We start from the raw sequence: 20,611 nt of genomic DNA on the forward strand, positions 1-20,611 counted from the left end.
CATGGAGACCAGACCAGGCGAGGATGGCAGATGGAGAAAGGCATTCATGAAGCAGATGGGTTTTGGTAACAATGGATGGCGTTGCCATTAGAAAAGCTTCCCACTGAATTGAAATTTCACCATCTCACTTGGCAGGATTCAAACCTGTCACAAAGCTGGTCCCATTTTTTCCTGAAGGCTGGTCCTTTTCTCAAGGATACTGTGTCCTTGTTGTTTTCAGAGAGGTCATAAACACTCCTGGCTCCAATTAGTCTGGTTTGGTACAGAGATTAAAGCATATTGAGAGGCCTTTTTGTTTATTTGTAAACAAATGAAACTTCAGGCTAAAGTCATGCTTTAGAAGTGACCTGTATATTGAAAAGGGGCGTGGACAGCTCTCTAGCTGAACTGTTCAGTCCAGAACGAACCAGGAGTTCAGCAGTGAGCCATGTGGAAACTCTCTCTCTTTCTGCCCTTCTAACGTCAACCTGTAAGCCTCTGCTCCATTTTTTAAAAACTGTGTTTTAAGAGGTTTGCTTTTTGGGACTGTTGTCTATATTCGGAACTACATAATTAAGTCTAGTTTGGATAGACTGAGTTCTGTAGGGGTTCTTTCTTCTGTTCTTTGTGTTTCATTGTGTAATTTTGTGAATAAATTTCTGTCTGTTTTAAACCCTCGTAGTCAACCTCGCTGAATTACTCCGGGTAATTTTCACGGTACGCTTACCAAAACAAATGACAAGGTTCTGGTCTGGGCTGCCTGCTTAAGAACGTTTTGAGTGGTCTGGCCTAGTCCATAACAAATTCATGTCTGCAGCACATTATCCTGGGACTCTTGAGATTATTTGTACAGTGCAATTACCGCTCGGACACTGCCTCTGCCAAGTCAGAATGTGACCTGCGCTGCAGCTGTAATCAGCCCACTGCAGGAATGGCCATCAGAAGAAGCCAGTCAGCTCCATTGGCAAGAGAGAAGCTTCAATTCTAATTGACTCTTACTTAGAGACCGGTGGACTAGGGAAGAGATCAGACGGCTGGTAATGAACAAGGAGGAGTGAATGTGCCTGAACTCTCTCAGCAATGATTCTATTAATACCGTGCTTCACCTTGTACAAGAACAATCACAGATTTGTTTTAAAACAACAAAAAAGAGACACCGACATGCACACTCTCCCAATCACTGCTGCCTCATTTATCATCAGTGACACGTGCATTGCTGCTGTAACAAGGCATTGTCAGTGCTGCAGAGTTTTCTCTCTGTGTCGTTCGAAGACCTAACAAATGAGTTTCATTTGCTTTTGTCCAAGTGCATTGAAATCAGTGATGTTGGCAGCTTCAATTTATACAGGGACCCACAGCTTCCAGCACGAGTCGAATTCATAAAAGATTGTTGGTCTTGATTTGTTAAGATCTGCATCGTGACCCTCTCTCCCTCACCGAGTCCTCCATTGAAAAAGAGAACAAAGCAGCTACCATCATGGGGATGCGGGGATTATGCAGAATGAATGCATCAGGTTCCCACATGTTGTAGGGATTCTGATTCTCCTCTGCCTGTGAAGGTCTGGGGTTGAGTGAGCTTCACAGGCAGCTGTCCCATTGTGTATCCACACCTATCAATGTCCCTCATATCTGAACTGATTCCGTCAGTGGTTCGTGTGTGGAATGAACTGCCAGAGGAAATGATGGAGGCAGCTACAGTTACAATGTTTAAAAGACATTTTGTTAAGTGATGAGGAAAGGTTTGGAGGAATATGGGCCAAATGCAAGCAAGTGGGACTAGTTTAGTTTAGGACCGTGGTCAGCGTGGATTGGTTGGGTTGAAAGGTCTGACTCTGTGCTGTATAACTCGATGACTCTATCAGTGGCTGTTCAAACAAGCTTCGTTGCCAAGTTTCAGGCTCTTCATATCGACCACAAAAATATCTAATGGACCCACCAAGCAATGGTGGCACAGTGGTTAGCACTGCTGCCTCACAGTGCCACGGACCTGGGTTTAATTCCAGCCTCGGGTGACTGTCTGTGTGGAGTTTGCACATTCTCCCCATGTTGCATGAGTTTCCTCCCACAATCCAAAGATGTGCAGGTTAAATGGATTGGTCACGATAAATTGCCGATAGTGTTCAGGGATGTGTAGGTCAGGTGCGATAGTCAGGGATAAATGTAGAGTAATGGGTTTGGGTGGGATACTCTTCAGAGGGTCGATGTGGATTTGTTGGGCTGAAGAGCCTGTTTCCACACTGTAGCGATTCAATGAATGCTAAGATGATAGCAAAATGCAGTCAAGTGTATTTAGTTACAAGGCATAAGTGAGGAGTGTGAAGAAATATTCTCAATTTGTCTGGAAGAATGCAGTTCCAACAATGCTCAAGCGGTTTGATACCATCCAGAACAAAGCAGCCACTTGATTAGCATCAAATTCACAAACATCCATTGACGCTCATCAGCAGTACAATGTACCTTCAATGAGGTGAACCACAGAAATTCATTAAGATTCTTTTGACAGCAGCTTCCAGACCCACAATCACTACCATCTGGAAGGACAAGGGTAGCAGATACCTGGGAACACCGCAATCTGCAAGTTCCCCTCCAAGTCACTCTCCATCCTGACTTGGAACTATATCGCTGCTCCTTTGCTGTCATTAGTTCGAAGTCCTGGAGATCCCTCCCTAATGGCATTGTGGGTCAACCTACAGCATATGGACTGCAGCAGTTCAAAAGGCAGCTCCCCACCACCTTCTCAAGAGCCACTAGGGACATGCAATAAACGCTGGCCCAGCCAGTGGCGCCCAAGTCCCATGAGTGAATAATGGGAAAGACAAGAGAACTCTAACATCAAGATGTCGGCTAACTGGGAGGGAATGATGGTCTGTGGGAATGTTGGTGAATGGGACTTGTGTGTTAAGACATGGGGCAGCAGAATTTTGTGGAACTTCAAGTTTATGGGGTGTAAAGTATACGGGAGATCTACAAGCTGATCATTAACTAGGCAAAGTGTTGGCTCTGCTGGCTACAGTGTAGTGTCTGGTGAATTATCCACCTTTATTATTAGGACAGGGCTGTGAACATTTCTCCATTCATATGACTGTTTTCCAAATTTGTTATTGCAACTTGGCTTTCTTGGATGAGGGGGGACAGCATGGTGCTAACCACTGAGTCTCAAAGTGCCAGGGACCCAGGTTCGATTCCAGCTCTCGGGTGACTGTCTGTGTGGAGCTTGCACATCCTCCCTGTGTCTGCGTGGGTTTCCTTCGGGTGCTCCAGTTTCCTCCTGCTGTCCAAAGATGTGCAGGTTAGGCAGGTAGGCCTCGAGAAATTGCCTATAGTATTAGGTGCATTAGTCAGAAGGAAATGGGTCTGGGTGGGTTACACTTCGGAGGGTCAGTGTGGATTTGTTGGGCCGAAGGGCCTGTTTCCACACTGTAGAGGAATCTAATTTAATCTAATCTGACAGTCCCTATGTGTGAATGAGAGAGAGAGAGATGAGCTAGGGGTAGCTCTTGGAACACGATACACAGGGAGGACAATCAGCTTTGGGCTTAATTGGTGAGGAATTCCCTCCCACCACCTTGGAACTGATTTCAGTAAATAACCTTTTTGCAGCCTCTGAGCAGTTCGTTCCTTTTGGGACAGGCATCACCAATAGCATTGCTGTTGTCTTTGAAATAATTGATAATGGGGCAATAAAGAGATCTTTCATGAACATAAACTGTGGGTTTATGGGCCTAGATTTGCAGTTTCTCAAGGCTTAGCAGTCATTATACTGGATTAGTGGTGCTGGAAGAGCACAGCAGTTCAGGCAGCATCCAATGAGCAGCGCTCGTTGGATGCTGCCTGAACTGCTGTGTTCTTCCAGCACCACTAATCCAGTATTTGGTTTTCAGCATCTGCAGTCATTGTTTTTACCTTAGCAGTCATTATGATATCTAATAGAATCCCACAGTTATGTCAACATCTATGTGACCTTTTTTCAATCTCGTCAGATAGTGTCATGAATTTAAAGATTACAGCTAATTGAATTATCCATTTTATCCAACATGTGGTCTGTCTCAGCCACATCCACTGGCTGTTTCAAATTGTTTCTGTATTACTCTTTTGCCTGAGTCCAAACTGGAAGATTGTCTGCTAGGGGCAATGTCTTGGTGATGGAGAGGCCAAATAACAGATGTGCAAACCTTGAATTAAATATGGAAGATGCAAAATTAAATACACACGCTGGCTTGGTCATAGGGCAGGAAAAGAAAAACCCAAGACCAAATTTTGGGGACAAAGTCCTGCCCCTAAGGAAAATTTACTAACTTGATTTTGGTTCATACTTTAGACCTGCTGCCTACTCTATTGAGGGACCCTCCTGCCTCTTTAAGGAATATTAAAATATCCCTCTGCCTTGCTGTTAAGCCTGCTCTCCTTCACCTTATTAGTTCAATAATTTTGGATCATAACCTCTGCCCCCATTTTGTTTTGTGTCCTTTTTTTTGCTGCTTTCTTTCTTTCCTTCGTTTCTTCACATCGCCTTCCCTTCTTAAATTTGTATTCAGAAGGTGATTCACCTGCCATTCACATCATGGAATTATTGAATAGGTTGGAGGCCAGACAGGCAGTGTACTGTTAATATAGTTAGAATAACGTCTAACTGCTAGAACACTGAACATAGAACACAATGGCACAGGAATAGGCCTTTTGGCCCACCACATCTGTGCTGACCATAGTGTCATTCACTAAGGCTATTGGGGTGGGTTTAAACTAATCCAGCAGGGGGACGGGAACCAAAATTGTAGTTCGAGTATAGAAAAGGTGGAGAGTTGGGAGGTCCAAAATCAAGTTTCAGGGATGCAAGATGGCACCAGCAAGCAAGAAGTTGGTTTGAAGTGTGTCTACTTCAACGCCAGGAGCATCCGGAATAAGGTGGGTGAACTTGCAGCATGGGTTGGTACCTGGGACTTCGATGTTGTGGTCATTTCGGAGACGTGGATAGAGCAGGGACAGGAATGGTTGTTGCCGGTTCCAGGATTTAGATGTTTCAGTAAGAACACAGAAGATGGTAAAAGGTGTGGCATTGTTGGTCAAGGACAGTATTACAGTTGCAGAAAGGATGTTAGGGGACTCGTCAACTGAGGTGGTATGGCTGAGGTTAGAAACAGGAAAGGAGAGATCACCCTGTTGGGAGCTTTCTATAGGCCTCCGAATAGTTCCAGAGATATAGGGGAAAGGATAGTAAAGATGATTCTCGATAGGAGTGAGAGAGACAGGGTAGTTGTCATGGGGGACTTCAACTTTCCAAATATTGACTGGGAACAACATAGTAAGAGTACTAGAGATGGGTCAGTTTTTGTCCAGTGTGTGCAGGAGGGCTTCCTGACACAGTATGTAGACAGGCCAACAAGGAGCGAAGCCACATTAGATTTGGTACTGGGTAATGAGCCCGGCCAGGTGTTAGACTTGGAAGTAGGTGAGCACTTTGGTGATAGCGATCACAATTCTGTTATGTTTACTTTAGTGATAGAAGGGGATAGGTATATATGATTGGGCAAGAGTTACAGCTGGGGGAAAGGCAATTATGATACAATTAGGCAAGATTCAGGAAGCATAGGATGGGGACGGAAACTGCAGGGGATGGACACATTAGAAATGTGGAGCTTATTCAAGGAAAAGCTCCCGAGTATCCTAGATTAGCATGTACCTGGCAGGCAGGCAGGAAGCTATAGAGCAGGAACTGTGGTTTACGAAGGAAGTGGTTAAGAGGAAGAGGAAGAAGGCGGCTTATGTTAGGATGAGATGTGATCGGTCAGTTAGGGCACTTGAGGATTACAAGGTAGCCAGGAAAGACCAAAAGAGAGAGCTCAGAAGACCCAGGAGGAGACATGAGAAGTTGTTGGCGGATAGGATCAGGGTAAACCCTAAGGCTTTCTATAGGTATTTAAGGAATAAAAGTAAGATTAGGGCCAATCAAGGATAGTAGTGGGAAGTTGTATGTGGAGTCAGAGGAGATGGGGAAGCACTAAATGAATATTTTTCGTCAGTATTCACTCCAGAAAACGACAATGTTGTCGAGGAGAATACTAAGATACAGGCTACTAGACTAGGTGAGATTGAGGTTCACAAGGAAGAGCTATTAGAAATCCTGCAGAGTGTAAAAATAGATAAGTCCCCTGGGCCAGATGGGATTTATCTTAGGATCCTCTGGGAAGCCAGGAAGGAGATTGCCGAGCCTTTGGCATTGATCTTTAAATCGTCATTGTCTACAGGAATAGTGCCAGAGACTGGAGGATAGCAAATGTGGTTCCCCTGTTCAAGAAGGGGAGTAGAGACAACTCTGGTAATTATAGACCAGTGAGCCTTACTTCAGTTGTTGGTAAAGTGTTGGAAAAGGTTATAAGAGATAAGATTTATAATCATCTAGAAAAGAATAATTTGATTAGGGATAGTCAGCATGGTTTTGTGAAAAGTAGGTTGTGCCTCACAAACCTTATTGAGTTCTTTGAGAAGGTGACCAAACAGGTAGATGAGAGTAAACCGGTTGATGTGGTGTATATGGATTTCAGCAAGGTGTTCGATAAGGTTCCCCACAGTGGGCTATTGTACAAAATGCGGAGGAATGGGATTGTGGGAGACATAGCAGTTGGGATCAGTAATTGGCTTGCTGAAAGAAGACAGAGAATGGTGGTTGATGGGAAATGTTCATCCTGGAGTCCAGTTACTAGTGGTGTACCGCAAGGGTCAGTGTTGGGTCCACTGCTGTTCGTCATTTTTATAAATGACCTGGATGAGGGCGTAGAAGGGTGGGTTAGTAAATTTGCAGACGACACTAAGGTTGGTGGAGTTGTGGATAGTGACGAAGGATGTTGTAGGTTACAGAGAGACATAGATAAGCTGCAGAGCTGGGCTGAGAGGTGGCAAATGGAGATTAATGTGGACAAGTGTGAGGTGATTCACTTTGGTCGGAATAACTGGAATGCAAAGTACTGGGCTAATGGTAAGATTCTTGATAGTGTAGATGAGCAGAGAGATCTCGGTGTCCAGGTTCACAGATCCTTGAAAGTTGCCACCCAGAGTGACAGGGTTGTTAAGAAGGCATACAGTGTTTTAGCTTTTATTAATAGAGGGATCGAGTTTCCGAACCATGAGGTTATGCTATAGCTGTACAAAACTCTGGTGTGGCCGCACTTGGAGTATTGTGTACAGTTCTGGTCACCGCATTATAAGAAGGATGTGGAAGCTTTGGAAAGGGTGCAGAGGAGATTTACTAGGATGTTGCCTGGTATGGAAGGAAGGTCTTACAAGGAAAGGCTGAAGGACTTGAGGCTGTTTTCGATGGAGAGAAGAAGGTTGAGAGGTGACTTAATAGAGACATATAAGATAATCAGAGGGTTAGATAGGGTGGACAGGGAGAGCCTTTTTCCAAGAATGGTGACAGCGAGCACGAGGGGCTTAGCTTTAAATTGAGGGGTGATAGATACAGGACAGATGTCAGAGGTAGTTTCTTTACTCAGAGAGTAGTAAGGGTATGGAATGGTTTGCCTGCAACGGTAGTAGACTCGACAACTTTAAGTACATTTAAGTTGTCATTGGACAAGCATATGGACGTACATGGAATAGTGTAGGTTAGATGGGCTTCAGATTGGTATGACAGGTCGGCGCAACATCGAGGGCCGAAGGGCCTGTACTGCGTTGCAATGTTCTATGTTCTAACTCTATTTGCCTGCACATGGTCTATGTTCCCTGCCTGTTCATGTGTCTGTCTAAATGTCTCTTTAATGTTGCTAACATATCTGCTTTTACCACTTCCCCTGGCAGAGTGTTCCAGGCGTCTACCCTCCTCTGCATAAAATGCTTGCCTTACACATCTCCTTTCAACTTGACCCCACCCCCCCCCCCACCCCACCCCCCTCACCTTAAACCTATGTCCCCTTGTATTCGCCATTTCCACCCTGGGAAAATGACTCTGACTATCCATACCTCTCATATTTTTATGTACATCTATCAGGTTGCTCCTCATCCTCTTACGAAAACAATACAAGTTGGTCCAACCTCTCCTTTAAGCTAATATACTCCAATCCAGGAAACATCCTGGTAAATCTTTTTTGCAAAGCCTCCATATCCTATAGTGTGGTGACCAGAACTGCACAGAGCCCTCCAAAAGTGGCCTAAGTAAAAATTTGTACAGCTGCAACATGGTGTTCCGGTCTGAGTCCATGGAACAGTGGAACAGTGCAGTCTATTAGCCATGTGCAGTGTTACTGTCATGTTTGACACCATAACATCAGTAAGCACAGAACACAGACAATGTATAAATATGAGATCTTACAACAGTGGAACTAGTTAGTGGTGTTAATAAACTTCAAGTCTTCTGTCTCAGTGTCCTGGCCGTTGTCAGTCATGGCAATCATTTGCTAATGAAAATGATTATCCGTTCTGTGTCAGTAGTCATAGTTTCTCTGGATCCTTGCATTGCTGATTGGACCAATCACGGGCCACACAGTTTCTGGGAGACGGAATTGGTCTTTGGCCTTGAGGTCACTGGCATTGCTCTTTCTGTGCCCTTTCCTATACTTCCTCTTACTGCTAGGGGTTTGAAAGAACTGTGTACCTTTATACAGGAGCTTCCTCCAAGTCAACTTCTTCTGAATGTGCTAATACCAAGATCCTTGCCATTGAGTCATAGAGATGTACAGCACGGAAACAGACCCTGCGTTCAACCTATCCATGCTGACCAGATATCCCAACTCAATCTAGTCCCACCTGCCAGCACCTGGCCCATATCCTTCCAAACGCTTCCTATTCATATACCCATCCAAATGCCTCTTAAATGTTGCAATTGTACCAGCCTCGACCACTTCCTCTGGCAGCTCATTCCATACACGTACCACCCTCTGCATGAAAAAGTTGCCCCGTAGATCTCTTTTATATCTTTCCCCTCTCACCCTAAACCTATGCCCTCTAGTTCTGGACTCCTCGAACCCGGGGAAAAGACTTTACCTATTTATCCTATCCATGCCCCTCATAAGTTTGTAAACCTCTATAAGGTCACCCCTCAGCCTCTGACACTCCAGGGAAAATAGCCCCAGCCTGTTCAGCCTCTCCCTGTAGCTCAAATCCTCCAACCCTGGCAATATCCTTGTAAATCCTTTTTGAACCCTTTCAAGTTTCACAACATCTTTCCGATAGGAAGGAGACCAGAACTGCATGCAATATTCCAACAATGTACTGTCCTGTACAGCCGCAACATGATCTCCCAACGCCTGTACTCAGTACTCTGACTGATAAAGGAAAGCATATCAAACACCTTCTTCATTATCCTATCGACCTGCGATTCCACTTTCAAGGAGCTATGAGCCTGCACTTGATTGATGCTGAGAAGCCCAGAGAATGGGAGGCGTCATCTGAGAAGAAATTTGAGGTCTTTGACCGACCGGAAGCTCTTCTTGTGGGAGACATGTTGAACATCTGGACAGCTAGCAAATATTTTTCCACATAACTTGTACTTTAATCACACAATTTAAATTGTGCTCTGCCTGAAATGTTCACAGACCATTTCTGGAAATCTTAGATCCTTATTCACGACACTGGAATCCTCTGAAAGAAACTTGTAAGTTTGAAGCTTTTGCATTAATATTAGCTTCTTTAAGTATATACTTATTAAATAACATTTTGTTTCTTTAAAGATCTTTCAACCTCCTGCTTATCTGACCTTTGAAATTAAAATGTTAAATTTCAACTTTGTTTATTCCTTTGCTATATCTCATCATAGGGTCATGCTCTCAGTATCGATCCAGGCCAAATTTAGAGCTCCAAAAGTTTATAACATAGATTCTTTCAAAAAATTGAAATACACCATGGCTTTCAGCCCTAAAGGGAATTGTAAATCTTTCCATGACATGCCATTTGGTAAATGGTTCCACAAAAGATGAATAACTCACAATCACAACCATTCAACATTACAAGCAAATAAAATGCAAAAGGTACAACTGCTTTCTACTACTGTTGTTTTTACCTGTTCAAGATGTTCAGGTTTTACAGTTATATCCATCTGTTGACATGTTTGATCCTTCTTTTCCTTGGTATCTTGTATCCTTCCTGGTGAGTGTTCAGAGCATGGGCTACATGGACCATTGCAAAAGCAGTCAGACCATTTCATATTGGCTGTGCAGTTTGACCAGAGAAACGTCTCATGTTATTGGATTGGATTGGATTTATTGTTATGTGTACCTAAGTACAGGGAAAAGCTTCGTTTGTGAGCAGTGCAGGCAGATCACAGTAAGCAAGGAGATACAGGATGAGAAAGCACCAGGAGAGAGTGTGGTATACAGGTTACACCACACAAGATGTGCACAAGGGAAGATCAACATTACAGGACGAGAAAGCACCAGGATAGAGTGAGGTATACAGGTTATACCACACAAGATGTGCACAAGGGAAGATCAACATTACAGGACGAGAAAGCACCAGGATAGAGTGAGGTATACAGGTTATACCACACAAGATGTGCACAAGGGAAGATCAACATTAACATTATTTTATCAGTTTAATAATGGCAGGGAAGAAGCTGCTCCTGAACTTGCTGGTACGTGTATTCAAGCTTCTGTATCTACCTGATGGAAGAGGTTGTCGGAGAGCGTTACTGGGGTGGGATGGGTCTTTGATAGTGTTGGCAGCCTTTCCACGGCAATGAGATGTATAAATGGAGCAGAGATGTGTAAATGTAAACACTGTGATTGTTATTTTTGGCTTTGTACCAATGAATACTTAGTCACTTCTAACTCTTCCCCTTCACTTTCTCAGAATTAGACATCTAACCATTTCCAGGTGAAAGGTCATAGACCTGAAACATTAACCCTATATTTTCTCTCTCTCTCTCCACAGATGTTTCCAGCACTGTCCATCTTTCAGATTTCCAGGAACAGCATTACTTTTGCATTTCTTTCTCCATGTGAATGCGGTTTTGGTTTGGAACACCCTCAGTGTTCCTTGTGCAACCCATCTGTGCTAGTCAATACCCTAAAGTGCATTTGGAATTTATCTGCGTGGATTCCAGGACATTATTCAAGGACGGATGAACTCTTAAAAAATTCACAACTTTCCAACTCTTTGAGGTATTTTTGAAACAGATAGGTTTCAGTCCACTTCATGTCAGGAAGCAATGACTTCACTCGACAAGGGCATTAATACAGAAGATGCTTAAAGTTCTACATCTGCATCTCTTATTCACTGGCTCATACTTTGGCTCAGTGCCTCTGATGTTTATATGAAGTGAAATGTTGACATGCAGCTTTGGATTGACACGCGTACTGTATAAATAAATGATTTCCTACATGCATTAACATGTTTACATGGCAGGGGAATTTGACAGAACCTGATAATTCCGTGGCATGAATCAAACCATTGGGATGCATCAGATTTACTGTCAGGCTCCAGCTCACTTGTCGGTGACTTGAATCAAAAGGAGCGCACAGTTTTTGACAATTTATTTAGTTCATTTAGACACAGGCTAATTCCTCTTAGGGAAAATTCTCATTTTCGATCAGCGCTTTCTCAGGACAAAGTTCTCAGTCCCCTCACGACAAAGATTCTCTTGTTACTTTTAATACACTTTGATTTCTAAGTGAACAAAACAACATAAGAACTAAAAGTAGATGAAGGCCATTCAGTCCCTTGATCTGGCTCTGCCAATATGTTGTTCCAATGTACTTTCGATCACAAGATATAGGCGCAGAATTAGGCCGCTTGGCCCATCGCAACCTCGTAACCCCTGATCCCCTTACTAATCAAGAACCTAACTATCTCTGTCTTAAATATACTCAATCACTTGGCTTCAACAGCCTTGTGTGGCAATGAGTCCCACAGATTCACCACCCTCTGGCTAAAGAATTCCTCATCTCAGTTCTAAAGGGTCATTACTTCACTCTGAGGCTGTGCCCTTGGGTCCTAATCTCTCCTACTAGTGGGAACATCTTCTCCATGTCCACTCTATGCAGGCCTCTCAGTATTCTAAGTTTCAATCCGATCTCCCCTCATCATTCTGAACTCCAATACAGATGCACGGTCCTCCACTGCTCTTCATATGTCAAGCTCTTCATCACTGGGATCATTGCTGTAAACCTCTTCTGGACTCCCTCCAATGCCAAAACATCCTTCCTTAGATATAGGGCTCAATACTCAAGGTCAAATAGTTGAAATACAGCCACTACGTATCCAACTGCAGCAAAACCAAACAAATATTCATATACCCATCCAGGTGCCTTTTAAATGCTGTAATTGTACCAGCCGCCACCACTTCCTCTGGCAGCTCATTCCATACACTCACCGTACTGCATGAAAATGTAGTCCCTCCAGGTCTCTTTTAAATCTTTTCCCTCTCACCTTAATACAGAGGATGATGCCATCTAGTTTTAGACTCCCCTACCCAGGGAAAAAGACATTGACTATTCACCCTATTCACTCATGATTTTATGAACTTCCTTAAGGTAGTCCCTCATCCTCTGATGCTCCAGAGAAAATAGCTCCACCCTTTTCAGCCTCTCCCTATAGCTCAAACCCTCCAACCCCAGCAGCATCCTTGTAAATCTTTTCAGAACCCTTTCAAGTTCAGCAACATATTTCCTATAGCACAGTATTCCAAAAGTGGCCTAACCAATTTCCTGTACTCTCAATGCACTGACCAATAAAGGCAAACGTATCAAATGCCTTCTTCACTACCCTGTCTCCTTGCGACTCTACCTTCAAGGAATCAAGAACCTGCACTCCAAGGTGTTTTTGTTCAGTGGCACACCCCAAGATCCTAACATTCAGTGTATAAGTCCTGCCCTAGTTTGCCTTACCAAAACATAGCACCTCACATTTATCTAAATGAAACTCCATCTGCAACTCCTCAATTTGTTGTTCCATTGATCAAGGTCCCATCGTACTCTGAGATAACCTTCTTCACTGTGCATTTCCCCCCAGTTTTGGCGTCATCTGCAAACCTACTAACCATTCCTCCTATATTCGCATTCAAATTACTTACATAGATGACAAATAAAAGGACCCAGCACCAATCCTTGAGGCAAATCACTGGTCACACACAAATTTCTGAACAAACATTTTAAAAGTATTTGATAATTAGGCACACGTGTAAAAAAGTAGATCAGAGAAGAGCCATCTTCATTTGAGACAAAAAATATGTGCCCAAAGTTTACACGATTAGTTGGCAGAATGCAGAGGTGCCAGTTCTTTCTGATCTGATTTTTTCCATGTACACTTATCACTCATAAAGACCCACTTACTTCACTGATGTACTTTTGGGAACAAAACCTGCCCTCCTTACCTAGTTTGGGCCACATTGGACTCCAGACCCACAACAACTTGGGTGGCTCTGAACCGCCCTCTGAAATAGTTGAGAGTGTGTTGCTGGAAAAGCACAGCAGGTCAGGCAGCATCCGAGGAGCAGGAAATTCAACGTTTCGGGCCTGAGCTCTTCATCAGGAATGAGGCTAGGAGCCTCGGGGACGCAGGAATTGCAAAACCTGTGCCCACACCTCCCCCCTCACCTCCATCTAAGGCCCCAAAAGAGCCTTTTACATCCATCAAAGTTTCACCTGCACTTCCACAGATGTCATTTATTGTATCCGTTGCTCCTGATGTGGTCTCCTCTACATTGGGGAGAATGCACACCTTCTCGCAGAGCGCTTCAGAGAACATCTCCAGTACACCCGCACCAATCAACCCCACCACCCCGTGGCCAAACATTTCAACACACCCTCCCACTCTACCGAGGACATGTAGATCCACCATCGCCACTCCCTCACCACCTGACTCAGTGAGGAAGAACGCCTCATCTTCCACCTCGGAACACTTCAACCCCAGGGCATCAATGTGGACTTCACCAGTTTCCTCATTTCCCCTCTCACCACCTTCCAATTCCAACCTTCCAGCTCAGCACTGTCCTCATGACCTGTCCTACCTGTCAATCTTCCTTCCCACCTATCTGCTCCACCCTCTGAACTATCACCTTCATCCCCACCTCCATCCACCTACTGCACTCTCAGCTACCTTCCCCCCAGCCCCACCCTCCTCCCATTTATCTCTCCACCCCCGAAGCTCCCAGCCTTATTCCTGATGAAGGAGTGCATGGAATGAGCTGCCAGAGGATGTGGTGGAGGCTGGCACAATTGCAACATTTAAGAGGCATTTGAATGGGTATATGAATAGGAAGGGTTTGGAGGGATATGGACCGGGTGCTGGCAGGTGGGACTAGATTGGGTTGGGATAGCTGGTCGGCATGGACAGGTTGGACCAAAGGGTCTGTTTCCATGCTGTACATCTCTATGACTCTATGACTCCTGCACGAAAAGTTGATTCTTCTGCTGTTTGGATGCTGCCTGACCTGCTGTGCGTTTCTAGTAACACACTCTCAACTCTGATCTCCAGCATGTATAGAGCTCTCTGCCGTCTGAAATAGCCCAGCAAGCCACTCAGTTCAAGGGCAACAAGTGGCGACCTACCAGGACGATCACCTCCCACGAAACAATGAAAGAAAAAAAGACACATTTCAGTTTCTGGTAACTATCCGGACATTTTGTTTACATCAAGACTAAATATACCCATTATATCCATGAAATATCAGATGGAAAAAAACATGTCACCTCATTAGCCTGTTCTTGTTGCTAGGCAGAAAGCCCTTGAACTATCCTGTAATTGCCACCACTCCCTTTAACATATTTAAAGATTTTTATTTCTTCACTAATTGAACATGGGTGCCATTGACCGGGCCCAGCATTTATTGCTCATCCTTTAGTTGCCTTTTGAGAAGGTGGTGGCGAGCTGCTTTCTTGGACCAGTGCAGTCCATACCCCGTGGGCCATTTAGGGACAGGATTCCAGGATCTTGACCCAGTGACAGTGAAAGAACGGTGAAATAGTTTCAAGTCTGGATGGTGAGCGGCTTGGAAGAGAACTAGCAGGTGATGGTGTTCCTATTTGGCTGCTGTCCTTGTCCTTCTTGACGGTAGTCTCATGGGGTTGACAAGGTGCTGTCTCATATTGCTTTCCACACTGCTCATTTGTTTACTTTTCTCACATTTTTATGATGTAATTATTCGTTCTCATTGCTAATTATTCATCTATATGTGCTTTTTAATGAACAGTGTACTCATAACAAAGTTCTGAGTGGACAATAGATTCACATTGAAAACAAATCTCCAGCAGTATTTCCCACAGTCTCTCAATGAGATCAGTCATCGTGTAGTGATTTCTCTTGTTCTCATGTACAAATCTATATAAATTACCATTTATCAATATTTCTCCATGTCCTCTCACATAGTTTCTTGATATTTAAGGTGCATTTTTTAATTAATTGGGAGCAGGAGATGGATGATTGAGTTTGGAATAAGGTACTGCTCTTTTTATGTAGCTGGGAGATACCGACTGCAAAAACCTGCATTTAGGTAGCACCTTTAACAAAATGAAATGCATCAAGGTCCTTCACAGAAACATTAGGAAACAAAATGAGAAGCTGAATCACATGAGTTGTTAGATCAGATAACCAATAGGAGACAATGGATCAGAGTCGAACAGTGTGGTGCTGGTTGAAGATGTAGGTCAATGGTGGAGAGCTGTGCAGAAGTTTGCAAAGACAGGAAGGATTGTTGAGCCATGAGACGATTTGGAAATGAGGGTGAACATTTTAAAATTGAGGCATACTTACACCACCTCTATTGGATTTAATCATAGAATCCTTGCAGTGTGGAAGCCACTGAGTCCAGACTGACCCTTGGAACACTTATCCCCTTACCCTATCTCTGTAACCCTGCATGTCCCACAGCCAATCCACCTAACCTGCACATCTTTGAACTCTGGGAGAAAACCAGAGATCCCGGAGGGAACCAAACAGACACAGGGAGAACACGCTATTCATATACCCATCCAAATTTCTTTTAAACGTTGTAATTGTGCCAGACTCCACCATTTCCTCTGGCAGCTCATTCCATATACACACCACTCTCTGTGTGAAAAAGTTGCCCCTTAGACCCCTTTTAAGTCTTTCCCCTCTCACCGTAAACCTATGTCCCCTAGTTCTGGAATCACCCACCCCAGGGGGTGGTGTGTCTGGAACAGGCCGCCAGAGGTTGTGGTTGAGGCTGGTACAATTCTGTCGTTTAACAAACATTTAGACAGGTACATGGATGGGACAGGTATGGAGGGATATGGACCAAATGCAGGTGAATATGGCTAGTTTAGATTGTGAAAACTGGGCAGAATGAGCAGGTTGGGCTAAAGAGCCTGTCTCCATGCTGTCGATCTCTATGACTCTATAACTTTAATAAGAATTCAGGAGATCCATAGAGTCATAAAGATGTACAGCATGGAAACTGGTCCTTCGGTCCATGCCGACCAGATATCCCAACCCAATCTAGTCCCACCTGCCAGCACCCGGCCCATATCCCTCCAAACCCTTCCTATCCATGTACCCATCCAAATGCCTTTAAAATGTTGCAATTGTCTATTTATCCTATCCATGCCCCTCATAATTTTGTAAACCTTTATAAGGTCACTCCTCAGCCTCCGACGCTCCAGGGAAAACAGTCCTAGCCTATTCAACCTCTCCCTATAGCTCAAATCCTCCAACCCTGGCAACATCCTTGTAAATCTTTTCTGAACCCTTTCAAGTTTCACAACATCTTTCCGATAGGAAGGAGACCAGAATTGCACGCAATATTCCAACAGTGGCCTAACCAATGTCCCGTACAACCACAACATGACCTCCCAACTCCTGTACTCAGTACTCTGACCAATAAAAGAAAGCATACCAAACGCCTTCTTTACCAGCGACTCCACTTTCAAGGAGCTATGAACCTGCACTCCAAGGATTCTTTGTTCAGCAACACTCCCTAGGACCTTACCATTAAGTGTATAAGTCCTGCTAAGATTTGCTTTCCCAAAATGCAGCACCTCGCATTTATCTGAATTAAACTCCAGGAAAAACAATTGCTATTTCAAAACCTAAGTCAGACTGGCACTCTTTTTTACAACATCATAATCCATCAAAATATCCTCTGAAGTAATACAAATTTCTCACGCTCTACCTGCCAACTTTCTCTGCATCTGGACATTTTATTTGTTTTGTCATTTTCTCAAATGCTATAAACAATACCTCTGCATCTTTTTCCTCAAATTTTGATTGGACCTATATATTGAGGTTCTCAATGGGATATTCCTATAATGGAAGGATTCAATCCATGATTACTACAAGGTAATTGCTTTTTGCAGAGTTGTTTGGTGGAAAAAATGTAAACATTCTCAACCCAGTTCCCCTTTGCACTGCTGTACATTAGTGAGGCATATCAGCAAGTTAACATGGGAAGCTAATTTAATTCCTTCCTATGACATGAGCATCAAAGGCATGGTCATGTTCCCTGCCCCTAGCTGCCTAATTGCCCTTGACAATGTGGTATGGAACCATCATCTTGAATCATTGCAGTTCATGTGCTATTGGTACTGCTTTACACAACTGAGTGGTCATTTTTCACAGCAATTAGGAGTCAACCACAATGTTGCGGTTCTGGAGTTGCATGTAGTTCAGCCCAGATAAGGATGGGCATATATCCCTCCCTAAAGGGTATGAGTGGACCAGATGGGATTTTATAACAAAAGAAATCCAACTGAGTAGCCAAATTCAAATGACTGCAGAATGTACTGAGGAACACAAAAGGCAGAGGAAATTCTCTTCACATAGATTCCTTAGCTGAGACTCCACCAGGTACAACACGCTCAACTCTGATGAGCACTGAACTGCCCCAAACATCATAGTTACAAAAGAAGACAGCTAGTGGATACATCTGGAGTGTTAGTTGCTGTGCCTTCATCACAACGGTGGCCCTGATGGATAAAGGCTTTGACAAAACAAATCAGATGGCTGAAAGAAACGTGGACGTTGCCCATACAGACTAAGGTGGCAGGTAGAGCACAAGGAATTAGTGTTACTGTCAGAGGATACTTTAATGGATGATGATGCTGTATAAAGTGACATAGTGGTAATGTCACTGGGGCTAATGATCCGGCGATATGGGTTCAGATCCCACCTGGTACAACTCCTCCCCAGGTTTGAGCTACAGGGAAAGGCTGAACAGGCTGGGGCTTGTTCCCCTGGAGAGTCGGAGGCTGAGGGGTGACCTTATAGAGGTTTATAAAATCATGAGGGACATGGATAGGATAAATAGACAAGATCATTTCCCTGGGGCAGCGGGAGTCCAGAATTAGAGGACATAGGTTTAGGGTGAGGGGGGAAAGATATAAAAGGGACCTAGGGTCAACATTTTTCATGCAGAATGTGGTGCGCGTAAGGAAGGGGCTGCCGGAGGAATTGGGGGAGGTTGGCACAATTACAACATTAAAAAGGCATCTGGATGGTATTATGTATAGGAAGGGTTTAGAGGGATATGGGCCAAGTGCTGGCAAGTGGGACCAGATTAGGTTAGGATATCTGGTTAGCATGGACAAGTTGGGCCGAAGGATCTGTTTCTATGCTGTACATCTCAATGACTAATTCCTCTCCAGATTCACACCCACAGTTATCTTTCCACAGTATCTCATTTAATTAATGAATTTTGTTTCGTTTTTAACTTCAGTCAGTTTATAAGTGATCTGGGGTTATGATCGGTGATCACTGCACACTTTGGCAGTTGGTAGAATTGGAAGTCAGTTAAACCATCTATAAAGTAAAGCAAGTCTCAGTCATAGTATTCATGAAACCATCATTAACTCTCATTAATAAATAAAAGCATTTGGCTCAGTAATGTCCTCTGGGGAAGGACATTTACTGTCCTTTCCTAGTCTGGCCTACAATGTGACGCCAAACTGTGGCTCTTAACTGCTCTCTGCAAAGGGTAATTAGGAATGGGTCACAAATATTGTCCTTGCCAATGATGTCTACATCCGGGAAAGAATAAGTATGAAAGCAAGTGATAGTGGAGTACTGAGTGTAAGGATTTGCTGACGACTGGGTTGGGCAGAGACAACACAAGGTACAACAATCCTCTCTGTTGCTATTTCTCCTTCCCCATCATAGTACAGTTGAAAATGCAATTTAGAAATAAACACAGCCACCCTCAAAGGGTTCCACCATTAACATCAACTGACGACAGGACTCTGAGCAGCTGGTACGACATTAATCATTTGACAGGCAGAGACAGACAACATTGCTGACTGGCATCCAGAACTGGCACTGAAGCTGTGAGGAGCACAGAGTTCCGACACGACACACCAGGTTTTAATGCTCACCAGATTTCTCATCAGCATTCTTCTCCAAAATAAAATCAGAGACACTCAGAGCTAGCTCTTTGTTTGCTCTCCACTCTTGGTCTCTGTTTTCCAGGAAACAATGGTTTTAGTCTATCACATTGGCACACAATAAAGTCTTGGAAAATCAAGAATGTGACCCCAGTATTCAGGAAAGGAGACAGAACGCTGGAAGCAATGGGCAGCACGGTGGCACCAGGGCAGCATGGTGGCACAGTGGTTAGCACTGCTGCCTCACAGCGCTAGAGACCTGGGTTCAATTCCCGCCTCAGGCGACTGACTGTGTGGAGTTTGCACATTCTCCCCGTGTCTGCGTGCGTTTCCTCCGGGTGCTCCGGTTTCCTCCCACAGTCCAAAGATGTGCAGGTCAGGTGAATTGGCCATGCTAAATTGCCCGTAGTGTTAGGTAAGGGGTAAATGTAGGGGTATGGGTGGGTTGCGCTTCGGCGGGGCGGTGTGGACTTGTTGGGCCGAAGGGCATGTTTCCATACTGTAAGTAATCTAATCTAAAAAGAACAGGCAGCAGAGGATTATTTCACTCTCCTTATCTACCTTCATGGCTCAGTGGCCCTTGGATTATTCCTCAATGTAACAACAGATCTCTGCAGTCTAGGAAGCGGTCAGATTCTTTGTACTGATTGGTGTCCAACACTTGGTGGTTGGTAGGTGGGATAACACCATTGACTATGGAGGGTGAGGGGCTGGTAGTGAAAGAGGGAATAAAGTCAGCTTGGTCTTCTACTCTCCTGTTGGCCTTCGGTGAGGGTGGCATTTGGATAATTAGTGGAGGTGACAGCCTAGTGGCATTATTGCTGGATTGTTAATCCAGAAATCCAGGTGATGCTCTGGGGACCTGGTTCAAATCCTGCCACAGCAGATGGTGGAATTTGAATTCAACAAAAATCTGGATTTGGAGTCCGTTACTGAATCCATTGTCAACGTTGTCAGGTCAAACCTCCCTGGTTCACTAACACCTTTTTGGGAAGGAAACTGCCATCCTTACTCGGTCTGGCTACACTGACTCCAGACCCAAAGCCATGTGGTTGCATCTAAACTGCCCTCTGGACAATTAGGGATGGATAATAAATGCTGACCCGGCCAATGAATTAAGAAAAAAACCTTTGCAACTCACTGTCTCAGTGTAGCACAGGAGCAGGAGGCAGTCATTGTCCAGAGAAGGACTTTCCAGCACCAAGTGGATGCCAAGGCCACCCAGGCGGTGCAGGAGAGATTCAAGACCACACCCTCCAGGACTGAGAGGCTTCAGTCATGAGGAAAGGGGGGAACCTCCTCAATAGAACGGAGAACCACAGACAGGCATCTGATGACGGGGCTCAAAGTCATGAGGGTGTCTCGTTGCAGGGGTG

This window comes from Chiloscyllium punctatum, chromosome 11 (genome assembly GCF_047496795.1).
Source record: "Chiloscyllium punctatum isolate Juve2018m chromosome 11, sChiPun1.3, whole genome shotgun sequence".
NCBI lineage: Eukaryota > Metazoa > Chordata > Chondrichthyes > Orectolobiformes > Hemiscylliidae > Chiloscyllium > Chiloscyllium punctatum.